General features: G+C 50.3%; 1 protein-coding gene across 1 annotated transcript in view; it reads left to right on the forward strand.

Moving 5' to 3' along the window:
* LOC136628986 (zinc finger protein 420-like) overlaps positions 1-9,313 on the forward strand; it is a 457,969-nt gene that overhangs the window by 279,447 nt on the left and 169,209 nt on the right. The window lies entirely within an intron of this gene.

Genomic DNA, 9,313 nt, shown 5'->3' on the forward strand with positions numbered 1-9,313 from the left:
GGTAGTGACAGAATAGTGACCGGTGACATCAGATAGTTGTGACAGTAGTGACAGAATAGTGACAGGTGAAATAAGATAGTGGTGACAGTAGTGACAGAATAGTAACAGGTGACATAAGATAGTGGCGACAGTAGTGACAGAATAGTGACAGGTGACATAAGACAGTGGTGACAGTAGTGGCAGGTAACATAAGATAGTGGCGACAGTAATGACAGAATAATGACAGGTGACATAAGATAGTGGTGACGGTAGTGACATAATAGTAACAGGTGACATCAGATAGTGGTGACGGTAGTGACATAATAGTGACCGGTGACATCAGATAGTGGTGACAGTAGTGACAGAATAATGACAGGTGACATAAGATGGTGGGGACGGTAGTGACAGAATAGTGACAGATGACATAAGAAAATGGTGACGGTAGTGACAGAATAGCCTCAGCTTGCATAAGATAGTAGTGACAGTAGTGACAGAATAGTGACAGGTGACATAAGATAGTGGTGACAGTAGTGACAGAATAGTGACAGGTGACATCAGATAGTGGTGACGGTAGTGACAGAATAGTGACAGGTGACATAAGATAGTGGTGACAGTAGTGACAGAATAGTGACAGGTGACATAAGATAGCGGTGACAGTAGTGACAGAATAGCACCAGGTTACATATATCTCACTGCGAGTGTTCATATACTATTGTCACGACACAGCGTGGCGTAAGAGTTGGCATTCTCTTCTAGACACTGAACGCTACGTCACTATTGACGTAGCATAAATTGACCTGCAAGAAGGAGAATGCCGGCAACATGCTCTTCATCCCTGGAAGAAGAGAATCCGGTTGTCCTTTTGTGACATGATTCATGGGCCTGTAGAAGCCAGGAGAAGATGTGGTAAGAAGACTGACAGGGGAGGAATAGGCAAATATTGATTTTTTTAAATTTATTTTAATGACAGAACACCTTTAAAGAGTTGTAAAAGTGGTCATAAAAAAGAGGAACAGTCTAAAGATTGACTATAAATGGTCAGTCTGAACTGGTTTGCTGAGTGGACATCTGCAAAGTTAAATGGGTTCTGTCCTAAAAAAAAAAAAAAAAAAAAAAAAAGAAAAATACTTACCTATTCCTCCCCTGTCAGTCTTCTTACTGCACCTTCTCCTCGATGATCCTCTACTGTCTCTTCTAGTCCCCCGGGTCATGTCACCTCCAGGCAGCCGATTCTTTTTTCTGTGACGATGCATCCATTCTCGGCAGTCTCTTTCCTTTAGGTCAATGTACGCAGCATCACTAGTGACGTAGAATTTATTGAAAGATTTGTTTACCAAGAGTATAGGTGCACCCTTGAAAGATTTGTTTACCTAAAGTGCAGGTAAAAACCTGAAAGATTTTTTGAGCGACAGCTCGTACTTGCTTAATGGGATTCAGGTGGCGGTCCACCGACAGGCAAGCTACCGCCTGTCCCCACTTGTTAACCAGTGCCCCAGGGAAAGACATCATGAACTGTAAAGAAATTAGTGGCCAAAAATTGACACTGCGCTGGGATATGTTTTTGTACGCCGTGTGACTCTTTTAAAATTGTGCTTCATAGCTGACAAATACGAGACAAATTAATGTATAATTGTAAGTGCCATCCCATGGCACCTCCTTCGCAGCATTTCATTAGCCACAAACGCCAGCATAGGGGGACTCAGAGGCCAGTACTTCTACATTTTTAATGAAGAAAACAACTCATTTTAAAAAGAAGATTTTTTACCAAGATTGCCGTGAGAACCTGAAAGATTTTTTGAGCGAGAGTGCAGGGTATTTGTTTACCAAGAGTATAGACGAACCCCTGAAAGATTTGTTTACCAAGAGTATAGGCAAAACCCGGCAAAATTTGTGTACCAAGAGTATAGGTAACCCCTGAAAGATTTGTTTACCCAGAATGCAGGTGAACTCCTGAAATATTTTTTTTAACATAGAACTCGTACTTGCTTAATGGGAACTAGGTGGCGGTCCACCGACAGGCAAGCTACCGCCTGTCTCAGCCCCTGCCTCCCCCTGAGGGGCTTTTTAACCAGTGCCCAAGGGAAAGACAGCAGGTACTATGAAGAAATTAGAGTGGCCAAACCAGGCAATTCATTCTCAGTCTCAGATAGCTGGACACAGCGCTGGGATACATTTGTGGACTCTGTGGGCGTATGAAGCTGGAACCAGCATGTTTGCTGAACTCTAGTGGTGAACCTCTTCAAAATTGGGGGCGAGAACCTGGAGGCGGCCCTCTGAAGAATTGGCTGTTCAGCGTGCTAGTTTAGGTGGAGGAAGATCAGAGAAGGATTGACCCAGCTACTTCAACTCTTTTTTGGGGTGATAGAGGGTGCATGGTTCTCCAGTTCCAGCTTAAAGATATTTTACGTTAAGCTCCTTTCCACCGGGGGAGAAGAGAAGTCTGGGGAAATCTAGGCTTTGTTCATCTTAATAAGTGTAAGCCTGTCGGCGCTGTCAGTTGACAGGTAGGTACGCTTTTCCATGATAATCCCCCCAGCAGCATTAAACATCCTCTCTGATAGCACACTAGCAGCAGGGCAGGCCAGCACCTCCAAGACTTATAGCGCACGTTTGTGCCACGTGTCCAGCTTTGACACCCAATAGTTGTATGGAGAAGAGGGATCACTGAGGACGTTGGTACAGTCGGCTATGTACTCCCTCACCATCTTTTTACACTGTTCCCTCCTACTAGGGTGCCATAAAACTGGCAAAGGCCTTGGAGAGTGTTCCCCTGCCTGCGCTGAACATGCTGCCTGTTCCCCTCGTCTCCCCTGCTAGTTGGCCCACTGAACTACATCCTCCACCGCTAGCATTGTCAGATGGGAACTTTAGTATCAGCTTTTCCACCAGGGCCTTGTGGTATTGCATTACTCTCTTACTCCTTTCCTCTTCGGGAATGAGAGTGGAAAGGTACTCCTTATACCATGGGTCGAGAAGGGTGAACACCCAGTAATCCGTGTTGGCCAGAATGCGTCTAACATGAGGGTCACATGAAAGGCAGCTTAACATGAAGTCAGCCATGTGAGCCAGAGTCCCAGTACACAACACACCGCTGTCCTCACTAAGAGGATGACTCTCAGTCTCTTCCTCCTCTTCAGCCCATACACGCTGAACAGATGTGAAGGAGGTAGCATGGGTACCCTCAGCAGTGTGGGCAGCAGTCTCTTCCCCCTCCTCCAATACGCGCTGAGAAACAGACCTGAGGATGGTCTGGCTATCAAGTGACGTATTGTCATCCCTCATCTCCTGTTCTATCTGCGAAGCGTAGGCCTTAATGCTTAGCATCGACCTTCACAGAAGGCAAAGCATCGAGGATAGCTACGCTGATAATGGCGGCATCGCTGCTCACCATTTGTGTTGACACCTCAAAGGTTCCTAGCACCTGACAGATGTCAGACATCCATGCCCACTCCTCTGTGAAGAACTGCGGAAGCTGACTACCACTCTGTCGCAGCAGGTATTCAACAATGGCTCTACGCTGCTTTCAAACCCTGGCCAACATGTGCAAAGTTGAATTCCAGCGCGTGGACATGTCGCACAAGTCAGTGAACAGGCAGCTGGAAGCGCTGTTGCAGTGTCCTGAAGGGACAAAAGGTTTCAATAAAGACTTATGGAACACCCTGTGAACCCTCCATGTAGCTGGCAAACCCAGTTCATAGGCGAGCGGGTTCACCACACGTGTGATGACAAACGGACCCACGTAATGTGGCACTAGCTTCAAGGATGGGCCCCTCAATTTGAGATTTCTAGAAGACAGCTATACCTTCTGTCCCACCCTGTAAGGTTCACATACAGACAGACTCTTCCCACTACGCAACTGCATACGAGTCCCCATTGCTTCCAAGTTTTTCTGTACCTCTTTCCACACTCCCCGAAGCGTATCTGTGGCGACATCAGCTGCAGGACAGACCGAAGGAGTAGGGATTGCTGTAAGGAAGCGAGGATGCTGACCGTATACACAAAAGAATGGAGATACCCCAGTGGAAGAACAAGGGCAGTTATTTAGTGCAAACTCTGCCAACGGCAGGAACTCTGCCCACTGATGAGCCTTTTCGCTAGCAAACAACCGTAAATATTGCACTAAATCTTGGTTCTTCCGCTCAGTCTGACCATTAGTTTGTGGGTGGAATGCTGAGGAGAAGGAAAGCGACATTCCCAGGTTTCTACAGAAGGCACGCCAAAACTGCGACACAAACTGAACCCCGCGATCAGATACAATATTTTGGGGAACCCCATGTAGGCGAATTATTTCTTTTACAAAAATCTTGGCAAATTCTTTTGCCGAAGGTAGCTTCTTTAACGCCACAAAATGTGCCATCTTTAAGAACTGGTCGACCACCACCAAGATAGTGGTGCACATCTGGGATTCTGGTAGATCAGTGATAAAATCTACCGATAACTGCGACCATGGACTGGAAGGGACCGGTAGTGGTCTCAGGGGACCCTCCGGAGGACGCCGCCGACTCTTGTTGCGAGCACAGACCGAGCATCCCCTAACAAACTTGCGGATCTCCTGAGACATGCCTGGCCACCAGAAGTGTCTGGAACAAAGATCCAGGGTTCCCTGAAACCTTGGATGCCCTGCGAGAACCGACGAGTGAGATTCATCCATGACTCGAAGACGTAACGTCTCTGGCACAAACCATCTGCCCTCCAGCACCCCCGAAGGAGCGTCCTGCTGAGCATTCTGTAGTTGGGGGACGAAGTTAGACTCTATAGCTGCCACCACCACGCCAGGTGCCAAGATATTCTCGGGAGTCATGGTCTCACTTTCCAGCACCCCGAAACTCCGTGACAGGGCGTCCGCCTTCACATTCTTCTCACCTGGGATATATGTCACGATGAAATTAAACCTGGCAAAGAACAACGCCCACCTGGCTTGACGAGCTGCGAGTCTTTTAGCATTGGCGAGATATACCAGATTCTTGTGATCAGTATACACGGTAATTGGGTGTCTAGCACCCTCAAGATGGTGACGCCACTCTTCCAAAGCCCATTTGATAGCCAGTAATTCACGGTTACCCACGTCGTAGTTACGTTCTGCTGAATTAAACTTCCGCGAGAACGCGCATGGGCTATACCCAGATCTCCCACTGACTTCCTGCGACAATACTGCTCCTGTTCCCACCTCAGACGCATCTACCTCAATGAAAAAAGGTAGTCGTGCGTCTGGCTGTATTAGCACCGGGGCAGTCGTAAATGCCCTTTTTAGATGACTAAAGGCCTCAAGGGCTGCAGGCGACCATTTTACCAAATCGGCCCCCTTCTTAGTCAGATCGGTCAGGGGTTTAGCAATAACCAAGTAGTTCCTAATGAATTTGCGGTAAAAATTGGCAAAACCTAAGAACCGCTGGAGAGCCTTAAGGTTGTCTGGTCTGACCCATTGGGAGATTGCAGCTACTTTATCAGACTCCATCTGAATCTCCGTGGGTGAAATCACATAACCAAGGAAAGATACTTTTTTAGAACCAAATGTACATTTCTCTAACTTGACAAAAAGTTGGTACTCGCGCAAACGGGTCAGAACCAACCTCAGGTGCCGCACATGTGTATCCCAGTCAGGAGAATACACCAGAATGTCATCAAGATAGATGACCAGAAATACCCCCAGGAAGTCGTGAAAGACCGCGTTCATAAAACCCTGAAACACAGCGGGGGCGTTACAGAGTCCGAAAGGCATGACCAGACATTCAAAATGTCCTAATGGGGTGTTGAACGCTGTCTTCCATTCATCTCCCTCTCTAATGCAAATTAAATTGTAAGCCCCCCTTAAGTCCAGTTTGGAGAACCAGTGGACCCCTACCACCTGATTCAACAAGTCAGGAATTAGGGGCAAGGAGCACTGGTTCTTCACTGTGATTTTATTCAAGGCCCGATAATCCACACAAGGCCTCAATGTCCCGTCCTTCTTCTCTACAAAGAAGAGACCTGCCCCAGCAGGGGACCTGGACGGCCGGATATGTCGTTTGGCCAGAGCCTCAGAGATATAGGACTTGAGGGACTCATGCTCACGGCCCGACAAATTGAAAATGGCTCCCTTAGGGATGGGACTGTCGGGAATTAGATCAATACCACAGTCCCACTCCCTATGGGGAGGCAGAGCCTCAGACAGTTTTTTGGAGAATACATCCTAAAAGTCTGACAAATACTCCGGAATAAGCACAGTATCTACGGAGCACATGGCTATAGTAGATAGGTGATTATGACAGGATGATCCCCAATGAGTCAATTCCCGGGTGGACCAATCAAACTGGGGATTGTGCAGTGCCAACCAGGGCATACCAAGCACCACATCAACCGACATCTTTTCCATAACCAGGAAAGACAGTTCTTCCGAGTGGAGGATCCCCACTGTGAACTGTAATCCTGGGGTCCTCCATCGTACCAGGCCTGTAGAGAGAGGGGTAGCATCAATGCTAGTAAAATGAATTGGCGTTTTCAGCGCCACAAACTCAGCCATCAGGGATCTGACAAAACACAGTCTTATCAGGTTAGCGGCTGCTCCGGAGTCAATAAACGCCTGCCCTGGTTGGGAGAAATTCTGGAATCTCACCTGACAAGGCACCAGAAGCTTAGGAAGTACCTGAAGTCCTAGGCGATCCTCCCTACAATCGCCTAGGACTCGGAGTTCCGCCGGTTCAGACTGCGAGCGCTGAAGCCTCAGTGGGCAGGTGATCACCCGATGTCCAGCTTTCCCGCAGTAGAGGCAGAGATGATGCAACAAACGAATCCGGCGTCGCTCCTCAGGATCCAGCAGGTCCACCTCCATCGGCTCGGGAACAGCGGTGGGTAAGGACGAAGAGGGAACAGGACAGACGACCTCCCTGACTCTATGGGCCTGTCTAGCTTGCTTCCTAGCCCTGAGCCTCCTATCTGCCTTCACCGCTAGCTCCATAGCCTCCTTTAAGGACCCGGGAACAGGATGGGAGATCAACAGGTCTTTTACCGCGTCCGAGAGGCCCTGCAGAAAAACGTCTTTCAGAGCGCTATCGTTCCATGCTGTATCACCTGCATAGCGTCTGAAGTTGGAGCAATAATCCTCCACACAAAGCGAGCCCTGATGCAACGCCAACAGCCGGGAAACCGCCAACCCCGCTCGATCCGGTTCGTCGAAGAAACCCCCGAGTTCCTGAAAAAATGAGTCCATGGACTGCAGGCAGGGGGACCCCTCGGGAATGGAAAAAGTCCAGGTCTGGGCAGAGCCCCGCAGCAGGGACATGATCAGCCCGACCCTCTGAGCCTCAGACCCGGAAGAACGGGGGCTTATCCGAAAAAACAAGCGGCACGCCTGTTGGAAAACAAAAAATCTGTTCCTCTCCCCCGAAAACCCATCGGGAAGAGGGCACTTGGGTTCTGGACTGGTTGAGGCGTCCGGCCCCTGTGACAACCCCTGCTGCTCCTGGGCTGTCATGCGAGCAGATAAATCCTGGACCACCGGCACCAGGGCTTGCAGCTGGTTCACAAGGGAGCTGATCACCTCCATGTAAAACAGTTTTAAGGGCCAGTTATTATGTTACGGCACTCTGACCCCCGAGCGCCAGATGGGGTGCCCTGAACATACCGCACCCCACTGTCCCTGCCTACTTGCCTCGACCTGGCTAACCCCAGGCGGACAACTGGGCGGCGGTCCCTACTCTGGCTAGGGACCTGGCGACTACCTAGATGGAACTAACTGATGGGGGACAGAGTGCCGACAAGAAAGGCAGATGGAAATGACCAAACAGAAACAGGCTGAGCTACAGGCACGCTGGAGGAAGCTGACTAGCAGACTAGGAGCTGGCTGAGACAGGCTGCAGACCGAACTAACTAGTGGCTAACAGAACCAATAACTGGCAGTGAGCTCAGGACACTGCCAGCCTTATAACTACAAGACTCCGCCCCGGGGGCAGAGAGTGGGAGGAGCCAGCTCCCCCACTACTGCACAAGAGAGGTGGAGGAGTGCAGGCAGCGCCCTACGGGTGGACACGCCCACGCAGCCGCACACCAGCCGCTCCACGTCGCCGGGAGAGCCCCGACGTCAGAGCTCCAGGACGCCGGAGCCAACGCCGGAGCGGCACGCGCTGACCGCGGGACCCTGCGCCGCCCTGCATGGTAACAACACCTTGCTGAGAAGCTCAAATTCAGGTAGTTTTTAAGAAATCGCTGAAACACTAGATTGAAAACGTGGGCCAGGCATGGCACGTGTGTTAGTCTGCCAAGCTGCAGAGCCGCCACCAGTTTATGCCCATTGTCACACACGACCATGGCTGGTTGAAGGTTTAGTGGCGAAAGCCACAGATCTGTCTGCTCCGTTAAAACCTGTAACAGCTCTTGGCGGTGTGCCCTTTTGTCACATAAGCCCAGGAGTTTCAGCACGGCCTGTTGACGCTTCCCCAGTGCTGCAGCCCCTCGTGCTATGGATTGAAGACGACGTGCTCACAGATGGTAATTGAAAGGTGGAGGGGGGGTTGGAGGAGGTGGCATAATAAGCCGGAGAAACCATGACCGAAGTAAGACCCGCAATCCTCGGTGTGGGTAGCACGTTAGCAGACCCAGGGTCAGACTCAGTCCCAGACTCCACCAGGTTAACCCAATGTGCCGTCAGGGAGATGTAGTGTCCCTGCCCACCAGCACTTGTCCACGTGTCGGTAGTTAAGTGGACCTTCCCAGTAACCGCGTTGGTGAGTGTACGGTTGAAATTCCGTGACACGTGCTGGTGTAGAGTGGGGACGGCACAGCGGGAAAAATAGTGGTGACGGGACCGAATAGCGAGGGACGGCCACCGTAATGAGGTTGCACAAAGCCTCAGTTTCTACCAGTCTATATGGCAGCATCTCCAGGCTTAGCAGTTTGGAGATATGCGCGTTCAGCTAATGTGCATGCGGGTGCATGGGAGGGGGATTGCATCTCAGTGCCAGCATGAGACACAGGACAAGAGGCAGTGGTTTGACCCACAGGCGGTGACTGGCCTTCGTTCCAGCTCGTCGGGTGCTTAGCTATCATATACCTGCGCATGCTGGTGGTGGTCAGGCTGGTAGTGGTGACTCCCCTGCTGATCTTGGTGCAACACAGGTTGCAAACCACTGTTCATCGGTCGTCCGCTCTCTCATTAAAAAAACCTCCAGACCTTCGAACACCTAGCCATCTATACGGGAGTTTGCCCCAAGGAGGAACAGTTGGGGGATTACTTGCTCTGGCTCTTCTTCTCCCTCTGGTGACCCCACTGCCTCTTCCAACCTGTTCTGGTGCTGCACTTGCCTCCCCCTCTGAAGCGCTGTCTTCAGTAGGCTTACCAACCCAGGTCGGGTCAGTCACC

This window comes from Eleutherodactylus coqui, chromosome 5, assembly GCF_035609145.1.
Source record: "Eleutherodactylus coqui strain aEleCoq1 chromosome 5, aEleCoq1.hap1, whole genome shotgun sequence".
Lineage (NCBI taxonomy): Eukaryota > Metazoa > Chordata > Amphibia > Anura > Eleutherodactylidae > Eleutherodactylus > Eleutherodactylus coqui.